The sequence below is a fragment of the Emys orbicularis genome, chromosome 7 (assembly GCF_028017835.1).
Source record: "Emys orbicularis isolate rEmyOrb1 chromosome 7, rEmyOrb1.hap1, whole genome shotgun sequence".
Classification (NCBI taxonomy): domain Eukaryota; kingdom Metazoa; phylum Chordata; order Testudines; family Emydidae; genus Emys; species Emys orbicularis.
Window position 1 is genome coordinate 126,395,967 of NC_088689.1, and position 25,861 is coordinate 126,421,827.

Below are 25,861 nucleotides of genomic sequence, written 5' to 3' on the forward strand. Positions count from 1 at the left end.
GATGCTAGAAATAGGAAAGCTCATTTTATTCAATTAGACCTCCCATCATAAGAGGTAATGGGGGCTCTTTCTTGACATACCAACACAGAATCCTGGCAAAATTCCAACAATACCTAGACCTCTTCTTTATTGTACATGAAGTTTTCATGCAAAACTGTACTAGATCATTGTCAACTCTCACAAAGCCTGGATTTTAAGTACCACGTGTATCCTGTAAATTGGACTATGGCTAAAGATCTTTCCAACCTAGAATTTCTTTCAACAATTACTGACACAGCTCATCCTCCCCTAGTGTCTACTGTCAGTTTTACCAATTTATGTCTAATTTTAATCACTTATAATCTATCCCAAAGCATGTAAAAAAAATACTGTTTAAAGTAAAACCCACTAGCACAGATAAACTTAAGTACAGAGAAACCCAGTGAAAACAGCAGTACAAAACCAGGCTGTCAATATTCAAATGATGCCCCCCTATTGTCAAGTATTCCTAAATCAGCTATATACATTCATTTAATACTAAAATGTGGCATAATCAATGTGATATTTTCATTTAAATGGTTTGATAATTTCACACTGAAGACAGAGAAAAAGTTTTAAATGCTTTTTCATTCTATTGTAACTAAAAACAGCTTGGCTTTTAAAATACATTTTTTTTCTCTCTCAGCTAAGCTATTGTAGTTGCAATGTCAGATGCCTGCTATTATGCAGTCACTGGTGTAAAATAAAATTGGACCTTTAGATTGCAAAATCTTTGGCTGTCATTTTTCTGCATGTCTGTAGAGTGCCTACCACCACCCTCATCCCTGGAGTAGTGCTCTTTACTACAATACACATAAACAATAATAAGAGAAACTGCTGTAATGCATCAAAACTAAGTGACAGGTTTTGATCTTACTTACACCAGTGTAAATCCAGTGTCTTCAAAGAAGTTTCTCTGGTTTTACACCAATGTAAACGAGAGCAGAAACTGGCGCTAAGTGTTGTTTTAATCCACAAATCAACACAAAGTTTAGATTAACTCCTAGTATTGACCACTAAGGGCAGGTCTACACTTAAAACGCTGCATTGCAGCTGCGTCGCTGTAGCGCTTTAGTGAAGACACTACTACGCCAACATGAGAGCTTCTCCTGTCAGCATAGTTAATCCACCTCAGGGAGAGGCGGTTGTTGCTCTGTCGATGGGAGAAGCCCTCCCATAGCGCTGTCTACGCCCGAAGTTAGGTCGGTATAATTGCGTCGCTGCAGATTTTTCACACCCCTGAGCGACGTAGTTATACTGATGTAAGTTTGTAGTGTAGACCTGGCCTAAGATATTACAAGGATAACTTTCTTGTTTATGACGTAATAGTTATATCTTGGGCTGCAAGCCTCCTTGCCCAGTAGGGAATAAGCCCAGGTCTACACTAGCGGGGGTTGACCTAAGATACGCACCTTCAGCTACGCGAATAGAGTAGCTGAAGTCGGCGTATCTTAGGTCGACTTACCTTGGCCGTGAGGACGGCGGCGAGTCGACCACTGCTGCTCCCCCGTCGACTCCACTTCTGCCTCTCGCGAGCTGGAGTTCTGGAGTCGACGGGGAGGACGATCGGGGATCGATTTTATCGCGTCTACACTAGACACGATAGATCGACCCCCGATAGATCGATCACTACCCGCCGATCCGGCGGATAGTGAAGACCTGCCCTCAGTAGCTCTCTTCCTCCCTCCAGTGCTGCTGCCTCTGCTGTCATAGCAGTGTTATAGGAAACCACTCAGTGGTGGCTTGGGTGGGAAGGCAGAGATCATATTGGTGGGGATAGGGAGTGAAGGGGAGAAGGTAAACTTACAGCCTACCATGCCTCAACAGAGAAAGGACAGACAGTAGAATCAAGGGAGGGGACACAAGCTGGAGGGGGGAGTACAGCAAAGATGAAGGAAAGGAATTAATTGTAAGAGGGTTGGAGGGAGATGTGGAGAGAACCAGGAGGACACTGTGGAGGGAAGTCCCTGGATGTGGACAAAGAGACAGGGTTGAAGGAAATACTTCCCAAATGTCTGAATTCCCCACACCTACAAGAGTATGGGGAAATCCTCCCTCTCCAAAACAAAAAGTCATGTATTCCTCCATTCCTATTATCCCTCTGTCTACATCTTCTTTATCTATCTGTCTTTCACCAGATGAGCAAAAGTCTTGTCACCACAAAAAGTGGAATATATTTTAGTTTCAAACAACTGTGTAAACAGACTTAGGAAGGAGATGCTGGAATTTTTCTGTTGTAAACACAAACTTACTTCAGTTACCCTGAAGTTTTCCTTTCTGACTCGGAGGGAAAGGGTGCAATGATTCACAGAGTTTTCTTAATTATTTTGCCCATTATTAAAACACTTTTCTTTTTGGCTGTTTCATATTCATAGCTTTTGTGTTTGGTTGGCTGCTTGGTTTTTGGGGTATTCCTATTGTTTCAGGATTCTGCTTCAGTTAGAAGAAGAGAAGCTGAAGTTGTATATTTGTTGCTGTCCAACAGCTTAAAAATTCCAAGTACAAGAGCCAATCAGAGGAAAGAGACTAGCACATTCCAAGAGAAAAAAAAATTACAGTGATCCCTCCAATCTAATTTAGGGATATAGAATATAGGGATTCACATAAAGTACTCAGTGGTTATTGAGAAAAGAACATATAGGGATTACAGTAGTGCCAACCCCAAGTGTTCAAAAACCATGAGTCACGCCATCAAAATGATAGATTCATGGTAGAGATTGGCTTAAATATCATGAATTCTTTTAAAAAGTTATATATTTTGCATTTAAAGTGCAGTCAGGTCATGTTTTCAAGCTTTCCTCTGCAACAATGAGGGCTAGAAACTTACTTCTTTTTAAAGTAAAATGATATTCTCATGTATATACCTGGCCCTAGAAGCTAGGCTTATAAGAAACACACTAAATATCGTGAGACTCATGATAAAATCATGAGAACTGGCAACACTATGATTATGCAAACCACACACCCAGAACTAGAAAGCAGGGAATTGCATAACTGGGAGTGGGGAAAAACATACAGTTTTACAACATAATAGCAGCATTCCAATAGTTTGGTTGAGACAATTCCATTTCAGTAAAACACGTGTTGTAGATGAAGAAAACTAAAATATTACTATGATGTTTCTCAATTAATCCAGCTGTTTTAGAGGTTTTGTTTTTTGGTACCACTTTAGAATCTAAGATCAAGAACTCCCTAGTGATGTCCGCTCTAACAAAACAAAACACAACACAAAACAAAAACAAACACCCCTAGTCAAACTTATGTACATGACATTTTATGAACACATATATGCCATGTTAAAAATCTGAATGAAAAGTTTCCTCATTAAATTAATGTTTAGTTGCTAAATTTTAAACCCCTGAAGACAGCGGTGTCACTGCAGAAATGCTTAACCTTAACACTGATGACACTGATGAACCTTAACACTGAGGCAGGGGACTGGAATAGATGACCTCTGAAGGTCCCTTCCAGTCCTATGATTCTAGAACATTTGTGAGATTAGACATGAAATTACACCTCTACCCCGATATAACGCGACCCGATATAACACGAATTCGGATATAACGTGGTAAAGCAGCGCTCTGGGGGGGCGGGGCTGCGCACTCCGGCGGATCAAAGCAAGTTCAGTAAAACGCGGTAAGATTTTTTGGCTCCCGAGGACAGTGTTATATCTGGGTAGAGGTGTAGTACCACAAATCTGTTTTTAAAAAGCTCAGTATTTGTATTTTATGAAATATATTCAAAAGGGCCCCAGTTTAGCAAAGTTCTTAAATATGTGATTCGTCCCCCTGAAGTTAATAGGTCTACTCATGTGCTTAACAATAGACACATGCTTAAGTACTTTGCTGAATCACAGCAGAAAGACCAAAAACACGATAAAACATTTAATAGCTAACTTCTAAATGCTACTCTCAATCTAGTGAAGCAATTTAATATGGCATTTAAAATTCTGTTATTGATCAAATTGGCTACTCAGGAAAAGTATTAGAGGAAGAGACTTCTAGTTAATCTCTCTCCTCAAAATAATAAATAATAATAATAATAATTTGCAATTTAACTTCATTTAATTATATGTCAATTATTCTTGGCAAATGGTATATTCAAACAATACTTCCAATCGGTATAAGTACCTGCTAATACCTTGTGCAGTTACTGCAATTATTTCCTAACATCAGAATCACTGTTATTAGCCTCATATGAGGAAAATAGTTCACTAGTTTCTTCATTCTTCTTTTGTTCATGGTCAAACACACTGGTAATGAAGCATTATAAAAACACTGCAAACTTCTTTACAGCTTTATCATTGTTGTAGCAGATATACCAGTTTAACGTTATTCAGTACACTTCCTATTGACTGTTACTCCCACCAAGAAATGAACACATGCCAAAGGCTGATACATTCACAGATAAAGTGGAATTAAATGGGATTAAGAAACTCACTGTTCACACGGTTAGCTATTTATGAACCAAATGATCTAACTGTAGTCTTTTGAAATCAACTATTTCTATCCCCTGCTCATGTGCAACCACTATAATAGCTGTTCACAGAGAAATATACTCACACCACAGTTCTTCCCCACAAGGCACTGCATGAAGCCCCTTACGTTTCTCAAGCAGAAATGACAGCTTTACAATTGAACTGGATATAAAAGAGTGCAGTGATATCTAAACAAAGAGGAGGGCAGGTACTCTTAACAAGACACAGAACTTAGAGGATAAGGTGTCAAAAATAAGATGCTTAGGGATACACAATCGTTCTTGATGTTGCTTTGATGGTCCCTCCCCCACTGACAGCTAGAATTCAATTGTTGCATTTCACCCCCTTCCCTGATCTGGTAAATTTCTGAAGCATGGGCAGTTATAATACTACTCCACTGGAATCAAGGAGGCAAAAAGGGAATCAGTCTCCTCAGTCACTGCCCTCCTCCCCATAATTCACCCTTCTATTTTACCCTGAAATGACGGACAACTCCATGGGCATTTCCCCACCAGTAAAAAGAAAAAAAGTGGAGCTTCTAGAAAGACAAGATAAAGAAGAGAGTGCATAAATGAGGCAGAGGAATTGTAATAGAAGATGTATTAGGCCAACAGTCCTAAGGCATGTAGGTGTTAGGAGAGTTCCAGGCCCTGGATGAATATAAATAGACAAAGCACATTTTTCTTAAAATCTAGCCCATGATCTTTTCTACCTCCAATACACATACACATACACACATCCATAAACACAATTTGTTCTTCTCCTTTTACATTTTTCAGTGTGTCTTTAGACTGTATTTTTGAGAATCCATAAATAAAATCATTTTCCTACCAGAAATATTTGATATAAAACAACAGCAGAATAGCAGGATAAAACCAGGTGACAGAGCCAACATAGCGGCTATCCCTCTGGTCCTCCATCCAGCACAGGGGGATGGCCAAAAAGAAGAGATCATAGCCATAGGACTGCTACAGTCAGCTGAACCTTGTTTGGCATAATTTCCAAATGGAGCAAATGAAAGCAGCCCTGTTGCAATCCTAGGAGCAGCTTGGTGTGTCAAGGTCTAGATGTAACTTACAGCCCTCTGTATATCCCCAATCTCCCAGAACTGTGCTAGCCACAAAACAAACAGTCCTAAGGATCTGGAGCAAAGTTTATTTTTAAAAAATGGAAAGGCAAGTGTATAAATAATTACAAATGGAAATATGGGATAAAATAATTTTCAAAAGAAAACATGGAAGACCATGATTAAATATAAAAAACAGAAAAATGTAAAAGGCAAGAGATACAGTACAGACCCATTTACGCGCGAATCCACTTAAAGCGCGGTAGCGCCATGCCTCCCAGTGCTACCTATTTAACACGCGAGACTTGTTAACAGGCGGTACAAGAACTTGCTCTGTAGCGCTACAGATTTGCTCACTAACTCACTAACATAGAAATCGACAGGAAGTGCGGAGCGGAAACGTGTTGTACGTCTTTACTGATATTGGAAAAGACGTATCACGCACGCTTAGTCACTGTCATGCTAGAGAGAGTTATAATATACAGTACACTAACTCCTCACTTTAAGGCCTGGTCTACACTAGGAGTTTATGTCGAATTTAGCGCCGTTACATCGAATTAACTCTGCACCCGTCCACACCACGAAGCTATTTAGTTCGACATAGAGGTCTCTTAAATTCGACTTCTGTACTCCTCCCCAACGAGGGGAGTAGCGCTAAATTCGACATGGCCATGTCGAATTAGGCTAGGTGTGGATGGAAATCGACGGTAATAGCTCCGGGAGCTATCCCACAGTGCACCACTCTGTTGACGCTCTGGACAGCAGTCCGAGCTCGGATGCTCTGACCAGCCACACAGGAAAAGCCCCGGGAAAATTTGAATTCCTGTTCCTGTCTGGGCAGTTTGAATCTCATTTCCTGTTTGGACATCGTGGCGAGCTCAGCAGCACTGGCAACGATGCAGAGCTCTCCAGCAGAGATGGCCATGCAATCTCAGAATAGAAAGAGGGCCCCAGCATGGACTGATCGGGAAGTCTTGGATCTGATCGCTGTGTGGGGCGATGAGTCCGTGCTTTCCGAGCTGCGATCGAAAAGACGGAATGCAAAGATCTACGAGAAGATCTCTAAAGCCATGGCAGAGAGAGGATACAGCCGGGATGCAACGCAGTGCCGCGTGAAAATCAAGGAGCTGAGACAAGGCTACCAGAAGACCAAAGAGGCAAACGGACGCTCCGGATCCCAGCCCCACACATCCCGTTTCTACGAGGCACTGCATTCCATCCTAGGTGCAGCCGCCACCACTACCCCACCACTGACCGTGGACTCTGAGGATGGGATATTGTCGACGGCCGGTTCCTCGGACATGTTAGCGGACGGGGAAGATGAGGAAGGAGATGAGGAGGACGAGGCAGTCGACAGCGCTTACAACGCTGATTTCCCCGACAGCCAGGATCTTCTTCATCACCCTTACAGAGATCCCCTACCAACCGTCCCCAGGCGTTAACCCGGACACAGAATCAGGGGAAGGATCAGTCAGTAAGTGTTTTAAACATGTAAACATTTATTTTTAACAGAACAGGAATATTAACAATATTAACAATGGCTTTTTCATGTTTACTTTGCCCTAGGCGCTTAACGTTTCAGTCCTTGGCAGTGCAACTACTGAAAAAAAATCTAACAATGTCCGGTTTAGCATGATTGTTTTGCCCTAGGCGCTCTACTGTTTAGTCCCTGCCAGTGCAGCTACAGTAAAATCCGGTCTATATGTCCGGGGATAGAGCAGAAATCCTCCTGGGACATCTCCACGAAGCTCTCCTGGAGGTAATTGGAAAGCCTTTGCATCAGGTTCCTGGGGAGAGCGGCCTTATTGGGTCCTCCGTGGTAGGAAACGTTTCCGCGCCAGGAGACAATCAAGTACTCGGGTATCATTGCCTTGCAGAGCATGGCGGCATACGGCCCTGGTCTTTGCAGGCTTTCCCGAAGCATCCGTTCTTTCTCCGTCTCTGAAATCCTCATCAGAGTGATGTCGCTCATGGTGACCTGCTTTGAATTAGGTAGGGAAATGTTAGTATTGGGACTGCTTGCCTGTTCCTTTACAGAACTGTAACCGGCGGTTTAGAGCCACGCGGTGGAGGCGGGACAGGAGCAGCATACAGGGATCTTTCCCTGGGACAGCCGCGAGGGGGTGGGACAGGGGCAGAGTTCATGCTTGCCGGATTGCTGGCAGCAGGGACTGGCATTGCTTTGAACGTGAAAGGAGGCCAGTGCTATTATTAAAGTTTTAAGCAGCCACAAGTCTACGGCTTACCATGTCAGCCTGTTACCCAAATTCCGCTGTCCTGTCCCGCTTGTCTGATCTGCACTGCAAGACCCCAGGCACTGAATGCGAAGGCCGAAAATTCGACCTTGTCCTGAGTGTGCATGTGATAGGTGCTGTGCATGGTCTTGTTCACAGAGAAAGACTATGTTCCTTGTTCACAAAAAAATGTATCTTTCTGAGGAATTCACTCCCTTTTTCCCATCCCACAGCTGCGACTGTCTCCCGACCTACCCTGGCATCACACTCCCAGAGGCTAACGCAGATTAGGCGTAGGAAGAAGAGGACACGGGAGGACATGTTCTTGGAACTTATGGGCTGCTCCCGAGCCCAGGCAGCCCAGCAGACCCAGTGGAGGGAGAACTTGTCCCAAATCCACCGATCACACATGGAACGGGAGGAGAGGTGGCGGCAGGAAGACCAGCAGGCGACTCAAACGCTGCTTGGACTAATGAGGGAGCAAACGGACACGCTCCGGCGCCTTGTGGATGTTCTGCAGGACCGGAGGCAGGAGGACAGAGCCCCGCTGCAATCTATCTCTAACCGCCCTCCCCCGCCACAAAGTCCCATACCCCCCTCACCCAAAGTCCCAAGAAGGAGGGGCGGCAGAGTCCGTGAAAACTCTCACTCCACCCCTGCAGACTGCTCAAGTACCAGAAGGCTCTCATTCCCCAAAATTTGATAAGTCCTTTCCTTCCCGCCTCACCCAAGCCCCCGTCCCAGTTTCATCCCCCAGTTTCATGTGTAGTTGCTAATAAAAAATAAGTTTCTGTTAATTACTGTTTCCATCATGTTCTTTTACAGGAGAGTCTGTTTGAAGGGGGGGAAGGGGGTTGGTAATTGGACAGGACAGTCACCTTTACCAGGGTACAGACACGGGGGCAGGTTCAGCAGCAGGGCACACACACACTGCAGTCACTAGTTACCCTGGTCAGTCTGGGAGGTGGTTTTCATGTTCTGTGTGTGTGTGTGTGGGGGGGGGGGGGGCTATGTGACTTTGTGGCGGGGGAGGGCGGTTAGAGATCTTATGCAGCGGTCCTTATCCTGGATCACAGAGCCACGCAGCAGGGGATCTGTAACCGTCCTCCCCCTGCCACAAAGTCACATAGCCCCCACACACAGAGTCCTGAACAGGAGGGGTGGCAGGCTCCGTTGAAACAACCAGTCCACCAGTGTGGAGCCTGTCATTCCTGGAGTTTAGAAGCGTCCTTTGCATCACTACACTACACCCGCTCCCCACCACAGTCTGCGTCCCAGGTTCAACACTTTCCCGCGAAAACAGTAATAAAGAAAACGGTGTTCATTAACAAATTTCAAGTGATTTTATTTTTAAACGTGTGTTGGAAGGGGGGGAACGGGGTGAACGGGGTATGTAACTGGAGAGGATAGTGAACATTTACTGGGTAAAGAAACGGGGGCAGGTTCAGCTTCTCTGTAAACAAACTTAATAGTCACAGGTTACCCTGCTCACTCAGGAACCTAGCTTTCAAAGCCTCCCGGATGCACAGCGCGTCCCGCTGGGCTCTTTTAATCGCCCGGCTGTCTGGCTGGGCATAATCAGCAGCCAGGCTATTTGCCTCAACCTCCCACCCCGCCATAAAGGTCTCCCCCTTGCTCTCACACAGATTGTGGAGCACACAGCAAGCTGCGATAACAATGGGGATATTGGTTTCGCTGAGATCAGAGTGAGTCAGTAAGGTTCTCCATCTCCCCTTGAGACGGCCAAAAGCACACTCCACCACCATTCTGCACTTGCTCAGCCGGTAGTTGAAGAGTTCTTTTTCAGTGTCCAGGGCGCCTGTATAGGGCTTCATGAGCCAGGGCATTAGCGGGTAGGCTGGGTCCCCGAGGATGACTATAGGCATCTCCACATCCCCAAGAGTTATTTTGTGGTCCGGGAAGTAAATACCTTCCTGCAGCCGTCTAAACAGACCAGAGTTCCTGAAAACACGAGCGTCATGAACCTTGCCCGGCCATCCGACGTTGATGTTTGTAAAACGTCCCCTATGGTCCACCAGTGCTTGCAGCACCATTGAAAAGTAGCCCTTTCGGTTAATGTACTGGCTGGCCTGGTGGTCCGGTCCCAGGATAGGGATGTGAGTTCCATCTATAGCCCCACCGCAGTTTGGGAATCCCATCGCGGCGAAGCCATCTATGATGACCTCCACGTTTCCCAGGGTCACTACCTTTGAGAGCAGTAGCTCAACGATTGCGTTGGCCACTTGCATCACAACAACCCCCACGGTAGATTTGCCCACGCCAAAGTGGTTCGCGACTGACCGGTAGCTGTCCGGCGTTGCAAGCTTCCAGAGGGCTATGGCCACTCGCTTCTGGACAGTCAGGGCTGCTCGCATCCGGGTGTCCTTGCGCTTCAGGGCAGGGGACAGCAACTCACAAAGTTCAAGGAAAGTTCCCTTACGCATGCGAAAGTTTCGCAGACACTGTGATTCATCCCAGACCTGCAGCACTATGTGGTCCCACCAGTCCGTGCTTGTTTCCCGGGCCCAGAATCGCCGTTCCACAATATCAACATGACCCATTGCCACCATGATGTCCTCGGCGCGGGGTCCCGTGCTTTGTGACAGGTCTGTGCCACTCTCAGACTTCAGGTCCTCACCGCACTGCCGTAGCCTCCTCGCCCGATTTCTCAGCATCTGCCTCTGGGAAAGGTGGACGATAAGGTGCGAGGTGTTGACAACGGCCATAACTGCAGCGATGGTCGCAGCGGGCTCCATGCTCGCAGTGCTGTGGCGTCCGCGCTGTCACTGACCAGAAAAGTGCGCGAACTGATTTCCCGCTGGCGCTCTCAGGGAGGGAGGGCGGGAGTGACGGTTGGATGACGACAGGTACCCAAAACCACCCTCGACACATTTTTTTCCCGAGAAGGCATTGGGGGCTCGACCCAGAATTCCAATGGGCAGCGGGGACTGCGGGAACTGTGGGATAGCTGCCCACAGTGCACCGCTTCCAATGTCGACGCTAGCCCCGTTAGTGTGGACTCACAAAGTCGAATTACTGTCCTTAGTGTGGACACACACGTTCGACTCTGTAATATCGATTCCACATATTCGATTTAAGTAAAATCGAACTACTCTCATAGTGTAGACATACCCTAAGTCGTCCAGGTTAACGTTGTTTCGTTGTTACATTGCTGATCAATTAGGGAACATGCTCATTTAAAGTTGTGCAATGCTCCACTCTTACGTTGTTTGGCTGCCTGCTTTCTCCACAGCTGGCAGCCTCCATACGCCCCCCCTCCTCCCTCCAGCGCCTCACGCCCGCCGGCAGACCCCGCAGATCAGTGCCTTCCCCCTCCTCCCACCGCCTCCTGCCCACAGCAATCAGCTGGCTTGCGGCGTTTTAGAGGCAGGAGGGAGGGGGGAGGAGCAAGGACTCGGCGCGCCTCCCCCCTCCCTCCCCTGCCTCCCGAATGCGGCAATCAGCTGGCTTGCAGTGTTTAGAAGGGAGGGGAGGGAGAGGGGAGGATCCAGGACGCAGCGTGCGAAGTAAAGGGGGAGAGGAGAGGCGGGTCAAGGGTGGGGGTTTGGGGGAAGGGGTGGAGTGGGCGGGCTGAGGGTTGAGCCCCCCGGCCCTGGTGCTTGCAGAGTAGGGGAAGCTGCCCTGGAACCTAACCCCCCCTATTTACATTAGTTCTTATGGGGAAATTGGATTCGCTTAACATCGTTTCACTTAAAGTCGCATTTTTCAGGAACATAACAACAACGTTAAGTGAGGAGTTACTGTAGTTATATAGTGTATATGTATAATATATATATATATATACACATATACACTACATTAGAAAATTTTAACCGTAGGCCTAATATAATGGCAGAGGGCAAGCATCAGCGTTCCTACACTATAGAAGAAAAGCTAGCTGCAATAGATCAAGTAAATAGCGGAGAAACTCAGGCCAAAGTTTCAAAAGATATTGGGATTGCCGAATCTACTCTCCGAGGATGGCTAAAAAACAAATCTAAACTGAATGGCTTTGTACAAAGTATCGATTCTGCTGCGGGGCTTAAGCAAAAACATGTGCGCTATTCAGCAAAACCCTCAATAGACAAAGCCATGCGCATGTGGTTTGCTCAGAAATGCCGCTAAGTGGGCCAATTCTTCAAGCCCAAGCGACAAAATTTGGAAATTTAACAGGGGATGAATTATTCCAAGCCGGCAAGGGGTTTATAAGTCGTTTTTAAAAGTGTCATGGCATAGTGCAGGTATCGGTTTCTGGAGAAAGCCGATCAGCCGATGAATCGGCCGCGAATGCGTTTCCCGCCGAGTTAAAATCTATTTTACAAAATGAAGACTACCACGAAGAACAATTTTATAATTGTGATGAAACAGCTTTATTTGCAAAACTGCTACCTGATAAGACTTTAGCCTTTAATTACAAGACACAGAAAAGAGCTGGATTTAAAAAGATAAAAGATTGTGTGACTCTTCTTTTTTATAATAATAAGACGGGCAGCCATAAGCTTGCCCCTCTTCTCGTTGGCCGTTTTCATAACCCTCGCTGCTTTAATCACCTCAGTAGAGCCAAACTGCCAGTAATATACGCTAACAGCAAAAATGCTTGGATGACGAGACACATTTTCGACGACTGGTTCCACAACAGCTTTGTTCCAGCTGTTCGTAAGCATCTGCGGTCGAAGAAACTCGAAGCCAAAGCACTTTTGCTACTTGACAATTGTCCAGCCCGTCCTCCAGCCGAATCACTGGTATCAAGCGATGGAAAAATTCGACTGCTATACCTACCATTCAATACATCATCAAAAACTCAACCTTAAGACCAGGGCATTATTCAGAATTTTAAAAACAATTATCAACGGGAGCTGATTTCGGCGATCGTGTCATGCATGTCTTCAGGCATTTCCGAATTCCTGAAACAGTTAAACATGAAGGAAATTATTTATTTAGTTAAAAAAGCTTGAGATGGAGTAAAACAAAAGTCCTTCGAAAACTGCTGGATGAAGGCTCTCGGTGATGCCTTTTCTGTCAAAGACGGCTCAGACTCGGAAAACTCCAGCAGTGGCGCTGATTCAGAGCCAGACTTGAAGGATTTTCGGAAGAAGACGTCCTACAAACACGCATGCAGACAAAGGAGGATAAAGGTAAACTTCTCTTTCAAATGATAAAAGATTTTAGTTTGGATACGTCGCCGGAAATCATTACCGAGTGGCTGGAGATGGATGAAGACTGCCCGACTTCAGAATTTCTGTCCGAGGAAGAAATATTAACGGGCTGCGAGGCTACGTTGGACCGTAAAAGTGATGGCGAGAATTCTAATAATGCAGGCCTAAAAGACAATGACGATGACGACGAGGATGTCGTTGAAAAGGTCAAAATTTCGCCCACAGAAGCCCTTAGTGCTCTAGAAACTGCTGTAAGATGTATGGAGGAGCAAAATGCGGAAAATATCGAAATCATTCATCTGCGGTGAATAACAGACTTCATAAGAAAGAAAAAAATGCGAGCCAAAACGAGCAGAAAATAACGGCGTTTTTTTCTAAGTGAATCAGACACTTTTTTCAGCATGGTCCTCTTAACCCACGGTCCGTTAACATGCAGTCGTGACAGCTTGATTCCCGACATCCGCACGTAAACGGGTCTGTACTGTAATAACTTTAAAAACAATACAGGCAAAGATTAAATATAAATGTATAGATAAAAGACATATATACCCATTTTACAGATAGAAAACCAGAAGCACAAAAGGTGACATGATTTGCAGCAGGCCAATGGCAGTGCCAGAACACTGCCTCCCACACAAAATTTAAAAAGAGACAAGGAAAAGGTTAAAATACAAAACAAGGAACACTAGCCTAGGATTAACAATAAAAACAGAGGCAGTGGAGATTAGGTATGTGGTACAGCAACAAAAAATAGTAATTTATAATAGGTATTTTTCTCCTAAAGAAAAAAACTAAACCTAGTGATGTGTGCAAACATCACTCTGATCACTTTGCTTGTATATGGTTTCCCTTTTTCCATTCCCTTTGGCCCTTATCCTGCAAGCTGCTCCACAAAGGCAGATCTCTGTACTCATACAAAACGGTAGGAGGGCTGCACAGTGATTCACATGCAGAGAGGAGTTCACAGAACTGGGACCTTCACCTTTTCATTTATTTTTAGACCATAAGCTCTTTGGGCCAGAAACTGTTTCTATTTATATATTTGTACAACACCTAGCACAATGGAGCTTCGATCCTGATTCGGGCCTTTGGGCGTTACTGCAATATAAATATTAACCAATAATAATAAAACAAAACTTTGTTTCCTCAGCTCTGTCAATGCATGCAGAGACTTGCTCTACATGCCTGCAGCTAATTAATATTTGATAGCAAATCTTGAAGAGGCAGGGCAATCTGGCCAGTCAGTTTCACAAGAGTAGAAATGAGACAGTGTGTACAGGCCTGCTAAACATAGGGCATCCTTCTAATGGTGTTTACCTTCCAGTTGCAGTCTAATACCACTAAACGCTTTGGAGAGAAAACCGGAGAAGCACCTATCTCAGATTTATTAGAAGTTGTAAATATAAGAACAGTTACATATGTATAATTCTTTGTCTAAGAAGATTTTAAAAGTTCATCAGGGATGCTACCAACATATCAAATTCAAAACCAGACCAATCTTAACATTGTTATAATCTAGATGGAAAAAATGTCCCGATTTTATGGGGTCCATTCTCCCAACAATGTTCTGCATTTACATGCAAAAGTAATCAAAACCATATCATACTCCTATCACTTAAAAAATTCAGCAGTTTTCTAGACAAGATAATAAAATTGTCATTATGGTGTGAGCACAAATATAAAAAGGAGTTTCCCTATAGCAAAACTATGAACATTCCTGCTGACATCACTGATGATTATGGCTGATGCACAGGGAAGAGCTGGTAAGGCACAAGAAACAAGAGAAAATGTTTATGAAGTGGAAAAGGTAACCAAGAGTAAAAGAAGAAATTTAATTTGAAAGCTTCAAAGTTATTTGCAAGGCATAATCAGAAAAAGTGTATATAAAATGAAGCTGATGCATCTTTTTTAATTTTGTAAAATTCTTTACGAATAGTATAGGGAAGAGTTCTCTCTCAACATATATTTATAAAACACAATCCTCCAATATAGCATAATTGTATAGGCTATTGTGTATGACGAGGACTTTAAAAGCAATGAACTACTGTTACAGCTAGAATATGTATATACGTTTTCATTTTCAAATTTTCAATTGTTTATAAATAAACATTAAGTTAATTATTCAAATCTTGATCTTTAGGTCCAGTGGTTACAGAAAAATACTGTCTAACAAAATCTTTAGAAATTCTTTGTTATGAAGAAAAATGTCTGGAAGGCTGCTTCACTTGGCCATCAGGAGAACTGATCTCAAACTTTCAGACAGCTCTTCTCTGCTTTCTCATCCTAAAACAATGATAGCACTGCGGATCATGAATCCCCCAGCACAATTAAGTAGTACAAATATTACCTAAGGAGTAAGCCTTCTCTAAATATACTGAGTAACAACATGTTTTCCTACTTCTGTAGACACCTGAAAAGACTCCTGCACACTTTGAAATCTATTACTCCATTTCAGTCTTTGACTCTGCCATGGTCTCATTGTTGACCATAATAGTCAGCCTTGAATCTCAACAACAGATACAGGAGGTTACACTAATTAGAGCTGCTTTTTATTATCACTTCCCAAGCAATGAATGACATTCATATTGTGCTAAGAAGAGCACTGTGTGTATTGCCACTATATCAGAAATCTATACAGACAATTGAGTGTGTGTCTACTTGTAACCACTGTGTTCTTTTGGTAGCCTGTTAGTGAAGGAATCAGTGAGTTCCTTACACAACTGTGGTTCAAGAGATTCCATGGTATATCCAACACATTTTAAGAAAAATGTTGCAGGTCTGGGTTCTGCAAATGTAGTTTGATTCTACAAAACATGTCTACTACCACTCTTCATATTTTTGCCATAATTATGACATTAACAAGACTCCATTACATATTTCAAAATGTACAATCCTTACAAACACTGATAATTTCTCCATTACAGGGATGCCAACTAAGGCCTGGTCTACACTACCCGCCTGAATCGGCGGGTAGAAATCGACCTCTCGGGGATTGATTTATCGCGTCCCGTCAGGACGCGACAATCGATCCCCGAATCGACGCTCTTACTCCACCAGCGAAGGTGGGAGTAAGAGCCGTCGACGGGAAGCCGCGGAGGTCGATTTTGCCGCCGTCCTCACAGCGGGGTAAGTCGGCTGCGATACGTCGAATTCAGCTACGCTATTCGCGTAGCTGAATTTGCGTATCTTAAATCGACCCCCCCGTAGTGTAGATGTAGCCTAAGTCTCACTTCTGATTTTTTTTTAAACCTACTACTGTTACAAGCAACATCTAAGGCCCTGATCCTGCAATCCCTTATGTATTTGTTTAACTTCCCTATGTCCCAATGGAACTTCTCATCATAGTAAGGTTAAATGCACACATTAGTGTTTATAGGATCAGGGACCAAGATTTCTATAACTTCAACATTTAAAAAGTATTTTCTCTATTTTTTCCATTTGACAGCATTTTGTGTACAGTCACTTTCACCTGTTTGTGCGAGTCTTTCACATAGCAACAGGGAAGATTTTTTTTTAAAATAGGAAAATTAATTGGAAGACCGAAATTAAATAAATAAATTGGATAGGGGGGTTCAGGGTCAAATATATTGCCTGTAACTACTTTTAACTAATTAAGAAAATATATTTAGATTTCAAGTTGATTGCATCAGCTTAAACAATTCTCATGAAGCAAGAGCACAGATTTATTTCATGTTATTTGTATTGTTCAGCACTAGGCTAACTTTACATATTGTCAACCTATAGGCAAGGCTTAGAGATGAAAAAAATCACTAAATAAACATAACTGCCAAAGCAATTAAGAGTGTGAAACAGAAGTGAAAATATTTACAATAAACCACAAAGTCACAGATGCATACTTGTGTTGATTCTTAATATAGTTTTGTTTTACTTTCAGCTCTTACAGGTCAGCCTTTATTCATTCAAGTGTTAAAATCAAATTTCTGTCCCTTCTTTGTTTTTTAAATCAGTTCATTTATTTCTTTAAAGACAAAAAGATCTTTCAGACATCTGGTTCTCAGCCTCTTCCACATCACATTTTAAAGAAACAAAATGTTTGTTTATACCCGTACTCTACTAAAACATTTGTATAACAAAAATGCTCTTAAGTCTTCTGTAAGCCCTTAATACAGGAAAAAAGGATGAATATGACACACTGGGGCTTAATCTTCAAAGTGTGTGTCCAAACGGGGCCTAACTAGTATGTACAATTACCATGATGGCATGTACATATAACCAATTAGCTATAGAACTAGCCATTTGCTATCATGGTCATTGAATTTGCAAATTAGATCCTCGCACGCTCATGCACTTTTGCAACTAAGATCCTTTACATCAGGCTTCTTTTCTGCTAGTTTGTACAGTAATTTTTTCTTTTTTATTTATCTTCACCCGTAAACTACAGCTTTCAAAGTAGATTCTCTTTTATTCAACTTTTTGGTTTCTTATTGGACTACACTTTTAAAGCCAAATTCTGGTCTCAGATATGCATGTAAAAAACCACCCATCAAAGTCGATAAGAGATGTGGACACGTATCTTGTGGCAGAAACTGATCTTTATATTGAATGGGCTGCTGCAGTTCATTCACACTTTTCTCTCATATCCGTAACAGCCAGCTTGCTGCTATGGAATATATATTGCTAGTGGCCTGCCACATCTGTCCTATGTGTAGCCAGATATTCCTGCTATGGGATACTCTGCTGGTAGTCTCTCTCAATCTCTCCTATTGAAGCCATTCTACTTTGTATTAAATATTTAAATAGGTACTGGGCCAGAGAGAGATGGGAATGACTCTACAGACCAATGGTCAGGGCACTCACCTGAGAGGTGGGAAACTCCTGTTCAAATCCCTTCTCTCCATCTGGTAGAGGGGAGAATTGAACTGGGCTCTCTCATTTCACAGGTGAGTACCATAACTAGGCTAAAGGTTATAAAGGGATGTCCTTCTCCTCTCCCCAGCCCATTTTCTGCTGAGTTAGGTGTGCTTAGAGCATGCGAGATAGGCAGGGCAACACCTGTCTTCACCTGATGTAAGGATCATCTGGGGCTTTGGTGTGAGATAGAGGTCTGGGCACCTACCTGATGCAGCAGTATACATGGCTAGAAACAGAAAGTTAGGCTCCTAGGTGACTTTCACAGCAGAAATATAGTTGTTGAGTGAGTTTAGGTGCCTATGGGGTTAGACAGCAGCTGAACAAGGTTTTTCATGACTGCAGTGGAGCCAAAATCTGGGTTTTAGGGGCACAAGTCCCTTTGTGGATTTGGGCCTTACACACGTAAGTAGTTCCATTCGCTACTCACATGTGCAAGTTCAGTATGTGCACAAGTGCTTGCAGGGTTGGGGCTTAAGTGAGCAAATGTGGTGACAGAAAATCTGGGGGTCGCATTCACTCCAAAGTCCAGAAACTGGAGTGAGGGACTAAGACGTGGTGGCAAAAAAAAAGACAACCTACATGAGGACAGGAATACAAGTAGTTAGTTAGAGGCAAGCATCACCCCAAAAGTAGGCAGCAATGACAACACTGGTGAGGAAGTATGTAGATCAGCACCTCTGCTAAAAAATTCCAGCTGGTATAATTCCAGTGAAGCCCCACCAGGTATTAAAACTGCTATCCCCCTTCACCCAAATGAAAACCTCACACATGACAACCCAGAACCACCACCTGCCCTCATCTGGGATTTATTTTCCTTTAGATCCAAGGAATCTAGCTGCTGCAGTATAAATAACTGATGTAATTTACACCTCCCTTCACAAGCATAATTGAACCGGCCTTATATGTCCTCTGCCAAATTACCTTCTCTTGGTCTGTCAATATACAATGCTTTTTAAATACTGGGTTAATCCATTGGCTATAAACACAGGTATAAGAGTGATATTTTAGCAGGCATTTAGGTAGATTCTACCTTAGGCCCATTCCTCAGTGAAAAGTCTTTGCTTGAGAAGTTTCTATGTATTTTAGGATTTTATGCTGCTGTCTATCACCACAGTATCTGAGCATTTTCACTGCAATAGTGGAGAGCCTTACAATAAGGTATTTCCATACAGAGAGTAAAGCAGCAAAACATGAACTGTGTGTGTGGATGCTGCCACGACTCTCACTTTATTTAGGCTGAAGCTTGAATGCTGAAACAATCTTAGAAGTCAAGATACTGCAGCATGGCATGCCCCGTCATGTTTTAGGAGAATTGTAAAGTGACTCTTCATAACTATTACCAAAAAAATTACAATTATTTTATTAATAACAATTATATCTAGGTATTATATAGTGCTTTTCAACTGCAGACCTCAAGGTGCTTTACTTCTATTTAAAAATATCTTTTTATTAACACAGATTCAATATATTCTTCCTTAATGTTCTGAAGACTATGGTCTTTATTCCATCCTCCTCCCACATCATCTAGATTTCCCTTGCTATGCTGAAAGATTTGTTTTAATCTTCTGGGTTTCCTTTTACTGCTGTGAGATTTTTTTTTTAAATATCTTGTATTAAATATTTAAAAGCTGACTCAGAAGTTACGCCATAGCTCTGATTCAGCTTTCTTAAACAGATACGGAGTCAGAGAATCTGGCCACATGATGAATGAAGCACTGTTCAGAGCCACAAGCAGCAGCTGCTTTCTGAAGGGGTAATGGCTGTTTTACCTGCATATCTTTTCACAAAATTCCCTCAGCAGTATCAACACTTATTTATTTAGATATTTCAAATGTGATAATCATAACTCCTAGTATATGTACTACATTTAAAATTATCAATGGACAAAAACATTTACAAACTGGCTCAGTGCCAACAAAGGATTCTTCCCGTGTCTTGAAGGCCACCAAACTCATGAACTGAGAGACTCAGGGAGGAGAAGTAAACTGCAGAACTGTGACCCCACACTAAAAACACATATCCATAGTTCCCCTTCCGGTACATCAATGGGCTTACTGGCTAGAGCACCATGACTGATCACAACTGCCACAAAATTACAAAAGAAAGAGATTATCTCAAAGATCACTGGGCATAAACCAGTTAGTATTTTATAGGCCACACCAAACACTTTAAACTTCACCCACAATCCAACTGACAGACAGTGCAGATCATGGAACACATATGCAATGTGCTATTAAGGAAAATCTCCCTTAATAATGGTCAGGCAGTTATATTCTATACTGGCAGTAATATCCAGATAGTTTGAAGGCCTAGCCCCATGTAGTCCGCAGTGCAGTAATCTCACTTTGAAAGGACAATGGTGACCATAGTCTCAAAGGTCCCAACTGTCTTGCAAGCACAATCAGAGGTAAGATACTGCAAGTGTGCCATTTCTACCTGTTGGTTCTCCCACTTTTTAAGCATTATCTCTGTTTTATCCAGGTTGATCTCCATCATCTAGTCCTCATTCATACCCTAATCTCAGTTAGCCCCTTATTTGACATGTGTGAACTGAATGTTTTCAACAGCTAGGATAAAAAGGGCAACTCATCACATTACAAGCCCGACTGTGCAATTTCTGAGTACCCAAACTTCCACTGTCTTAGAGGTTCAACTTTGGTTTGACAAGTATAAATAAATGACCGACCATCTTAAATTTATACAGTAATTAATCTCAACACTCTGTAAAGTAAATATTAAAGAGGATCCCACATATTATATCTGGTAAGATGTGACAGTATTCCTGGGACAAGATCTGAGAGAAGAAATTACCAAAAATGCCATCAGTGAATAACATAAGGAACAAGATCCTATAAGTAGGAAAAGTTACTTATAAATAAAATACTGTAAAATACTATTCTTCTCATAAAGTGAGAAAAATAAATCCACGTCCCCCCTGAATTCTTGTGACGTATGGCTTCTGACGGCATAAACAATGAATTAATGTTGGGTAAGTGATGTAGCCAATCTATCACGGCACAATCAGCCAGAGACATCAAGCGCATCAACCCACCATTATGATGATAAAGGGAGCAGTTCAAGGAAAAGCAAGCTGTTTGTTCTTGAGCTCCACAGAGGCAGGACAGGGAGTTCAAGACGAACCAAGGGTAAAGATATGAGTTAAACTGTGGTCACGGGCAGTTTATCCTGTTGTAACGAAGAAGGATCTTTCAGTTCATATGGCTGTTGTGAAGGGCATGCAAGAGCTGAATGAGCCATCATTAGAGAAGGACTAGTGGCAATATCAAATATCTAGCAAAACTGCAGGTAATATCTGAGGATACAACGTACAGCTTCCAGGATTTTAATTAAGCCAAAATGCTACTACCAAAAATTTCAAATGTAATGATATATTTGCTTCTGCCAGAAACAAAGATGAAGACCAATTAACTTTGTATGACGCTGTAGCCCAGAACTCTGTAGGATTTGCATTATTATGTGATAATGGACATTTTTCAAGCATGATATTAAGTACATTTTTTAATCAATCATGGTAACACAGATAATAGGCCAAAAACCTGACTACTACATGGTTAATAAAGCATTGGATTATTATTTTATATTAGTAGTCTTATAGTAGTGCCAAGCTTTGTACCCTCTCCCTCACTTTTATGCCCCTATTCTGTAAAAATATCCCAGCATGAGGCCTGCACAAATGCTGGAGTCCCTGCAAGCAAACCTATCTGCATCCATACTGCATCCATCCATTTCTAATAAATGGTGGACTGCTAAGTATGTAAAGCCGCGGAGATTGTTACCCAAGTTAAGGAATATTGTGGTATAAAAGATCCTATTAGTAAAAATGCTCCATAGCAGATGGCTGTCCAGTACTATAAATTGTGGTCTTTAAGACATGAAAATTCCAACAAACAGAGCTTTTTGTTCCATTGGTATCTGTGTACAGCTATAATACTAATATACTATTGAAAAGGGCAGGAAAGAATCAAGTTCTAGTGTCTAATTTTGTAGGGGTTTCTTTTGTGTGTGTGTCCTTTATTGCCATAATTGTGCTGTTAGAGTTGCTTTACCTGTTTTGCAGGATTTCTTAAGTATTTGTTTTAATAAATTTGTTAGCTTTATCTTTGGTATTCTTGAAGTGTTTTTTCCTTGAAGCATTTACAATGATCACACCTGTGGGACCTGCTTTTCTTTTTCTCGTTCCATGATCATATAAAATAATGTGTTAGGTATATCAATTAATGATAAAAGTTTCAATAATAATGCACAAAAAGCAGAAGTGTTCAAAATATTTTTGTTCTGTATTTCAAAAGAAGCTGGATGAGTGGACTTGTAGGCTCAAAAGTTTTACACGGTTTTGTTTTTGAGTGCAGGTTTTTTGTACATAATTATACATTCGTAACTTCAACTTTCATGATAAAGAGATTGCACTACAGTACAATGGGGGAATTGAAAAATACAATTTCTTTTGTTTTTTTATAGTGCAAATATTTGTAATAAAAAAAGTATAAAGAGAGCACTGTACATTTTGTATTCTGTGTTGTAATTGAAATCAATATTTCAAAATGTAGAAAACATCCAAAAATATTTAAATAAATGGTATTCTATTATTGTTTAACAGTGCAATTAATTTCACGATTAATTTCGATTTATTTAATGACACGATTAATCGTGATTTTTTTAATCGCTTGACAGCCCTACTTGCAACCAATTAATTAGATTTCTCAAAGTAATTATTAATGAGGAATCATAACTGAAGTAGTGTGAATCTAGTTGTGTCCTGCAACAATCTGTTCTTGCCCTACTGCTGTTCGGTATCTTTATCAATAAGCTGGAAGAAAATATAAAATCATTGCTGGTAGAGTTTTCAGAGGACACAAAGAATAGTAGAGTGATCAATAATGATAAGGACAAGTCAGTTCTAGAGAGTAATCTGGACCGCATGGTAAATTGGGCTCATTAAAACAACATGCATTTTAATACAGCCAAAAGTAAATCATAAACACAGGAACAAGGATGTAGGTCACACTTTCAGGATGAAGGACTCTATTCCAGAAAGCAGTGATTCTAAAAAGGGATCATGCTGGCTAACCAAGTGAACATGAGAACATGGGCAAGGCTGTGGCTAAAAGGGGTAATGCAATCTTTGGATGTATAAAATGGAAAATATCAAGTAGGAGTAGATATATGGTATTGCCTCTGTATATAGCATTGGTGAGACCATTATTACTCTATCCAGTTCTGGAGTCTTCATTTCAAAAAAAGATGTTGGAAAATTGAAAATGTTTCAGAAAAGAGCTATAAGAATTATATGAGTTTTGAAATCCTGCCTTTCAGAGACCTAAGAAACTCAGTCTTTAGCTTATCAAACAGAAAGTTTAGAAGTGTCTTGATCACAGTTTATTAGTACCCACATGGGGAGGACATTTCATTTAGCAGGAAGTTCTTCAATCTATCAAGATCCAATGGATGAAAACTGAAACTAGACAAATTCAGACTGGAAATAAGGTGATTTTTTTTTTTTTTAAATAGTGAGGATAATTAACCATTAGTACAACTTACCAAGGGATGTAGTGGATCTCCATCACTTGAAGTCTTTAAATCCAGAGACTGGATATCTTTCTAAAAGACATACTCTAGTTCAACCAGAAGATAGGAACCTGAGACAGGAGTCACTTGGCCTGTGTTATGCGGGAGATCAGATTATATCATCATAATGCTCTCTTCTAGCCTTAAAATCTATGAAGTAGTTAAAAAGATTTAAATAGCATTTAAAATCCTGCATTTTTATTAAACAAAAAACATTGATAGTGTAGATGTATTAATATAATTTATGATGGGGATTTAATAAACAGCAGCAGATAAGATCTAAACCTTAGCCTCATTTAAGAATAGAGCTAGAACTACTGACATTTTCTTTTAAATCAAAGTGCTGTTAATGAAAGCGTGAGACAAAGACAGAAAACAGAGGGCGCATTCTAGAACCCTGAAATGTTCTAAAATCAGTGACACATATGAAGACAAGAGTCACACAAACATCATTAAACAATGTGAACTATTCAGATGATTTGCTGGATTCTAAATTAACTTTAACCAATAAAGAAAAGTATCTAGATATCACTGTGAAGAGTTCAGTGAAAACATCTGCTAAATGGCCAGAGGTGATCAAAAAACAAAAAGTGCCTACACTGGATAAAGAAAGTGATAAAAAGTAATACAAAAATAATATAATGGCATTATATAAATTGATTGTAATTCTTCAACTGAAATACAGTATTCAATTCTGGTCACCTCATTCCAAAAAGGACATAGCAGAAATAGAAAGAGTCCAGAGAAGGGATACAGAAATTATTACAGTCATGGAAGGACTGAGGAGAGTTTAAAATGTTTAAGATAATATAGATTACAGAGGAAATGAAGAAGGGGGGATAGATAGAGGTATATAAAATAATGAACAGTTTAGAGAAGCTTAATCAGGCACTCTTATCTATCCTTTCTCATAATACTAGAACAAGATCAGGGTGATAGGTGCCTTAAAAAACAAAGCAGACAGTTTAACTAGAGGCAGCCAATGAAATTAAATGGCAACAAATGCAAAACTGATCAAAGGAAGTGCTTTTTTTAACCACACAAAATTAACCAGTGAACTCACTGCCATGAAGTATTATTGAGGCCCAGAACTAGCCCAATTAAAAAAATGGATTAGATACTTATATGAATAATAAGACCATCCACAATTACATAAAATAATATAGAAAATTTAAGAGATTGAAATGACTTATCTATGCAGATTTCCTCTGCTGTTACTCATCACTGTAATATCTCATAACCTAAACTCATGCTTCAAGATGTTAACCAACCACTAATTACCTAGGATTAGGGAGAAACCAATTGTCAATTATGGGGATTCTTGTACCTTCCATTGAAGAATCTGATGCTAGACACTATAAAAACAAGATACTGAACTAAATAGGCACTTCCCTGATTTGGTATGGCAATTCCTATGTACCTATTAAAAGGCCAGTCTCAGGAGCAAAATGAATCCCTAAGCAAGTTCACCTTTAAACCAGGAAACTGCAAAACATTACAGCGCACACACACTTCACTGTTTCTGATATCAATTTTCAAAACACTACAAAACATCTTTCAACAATGTCAAAGCAAAAGACTGACCCTGGTGAGAAAAACAAATGTTTTGAGCATAAAAAAACCCATCAAGCATATAAGTTATTTAACACATCATGATCAAAATGAAAAGAGAAAACTATGGGGGAAAAAACCCCGTGCATTAGACCATCCAGACAAAGCCCACTAAAACTCTTGAAACACGTGTGTTTGTTAAAATATACCACATTAACAGTGCCACTTGCTACAGTTCACTATGCTGTTGCTGCAATGTCAGAGCCTGTGATTCCACATGCTAAAGCTCACCATATGGCATCAACAAAACCCTAACCTCTCCATCCCCTTGATCTCTCCTCTATGTTTTTGCTGGAACCTAGCTTGGGTCTGAAGGGAGCTGTTCTACAGAGCAATGAGGCCCTGCCAGCCATGCTAAAACAAGAGATTGCTTCTGCCTTGGTGTGAACATCTTTAGTGTGGGCATTACTTCTGTTCCCACTGCAAACTGATACTTAGCTGGTCAGTAAAAGGGTACGCAAAGTGCTGGAGACAGCACCAGTCAGTGGGTGAGCAGCTATCTCAGAAACCCTGGCTTCAGTAGGGCCAGCTGGGACCCTGAATGGAGAATCCTACCAGATTTAGATGTCTGGTCCTTCTTGGCACAGGGAGGGGGAAGACTGTTATTATTGTTGATACCATATTACGTTATAAAATTAACATTGACACTATGGGGCACTACCTGCTCAGAGATGAGAACAGGGTCCAATGTGGGTACTGGCCATGTGATCTTAATGAGCTAAGAGAGGATCATTCACACCCAACCAGGAATTAGAAGTTGTAGGGATGGCACAAATACAAGGGCGACAGTGGTAAGGGATACGAGTAGCGATGAGTAAAACAGCAGCAAAGGCGATGAGGG

At 41.6% G+C, this 25,861-nt stretch overlaps 1 protein-coding gene across 1 annotated transcript in view; it reads right to left on the reverse strand.

The window, feature by feature from the left end:
* ATXN7 (ataxin 7) overlaps nt 1-23,554 on the reverse strand; it is a 130,390-nt gene extending 106,836 nt beyond the window's left edge. Inside the window, exon 1 of the mRNA XM_065407691.1 lies at nt 23,383-23,554. The gene's annotated coding sequence lies outside the window, so the exon portion shown is untranslated. The remainder of the gene's footprint in view (nt 1-23,382) is intronic.
* Nucleotides 23,555-25,861: the final 2,307 nt, after the last annotated feature.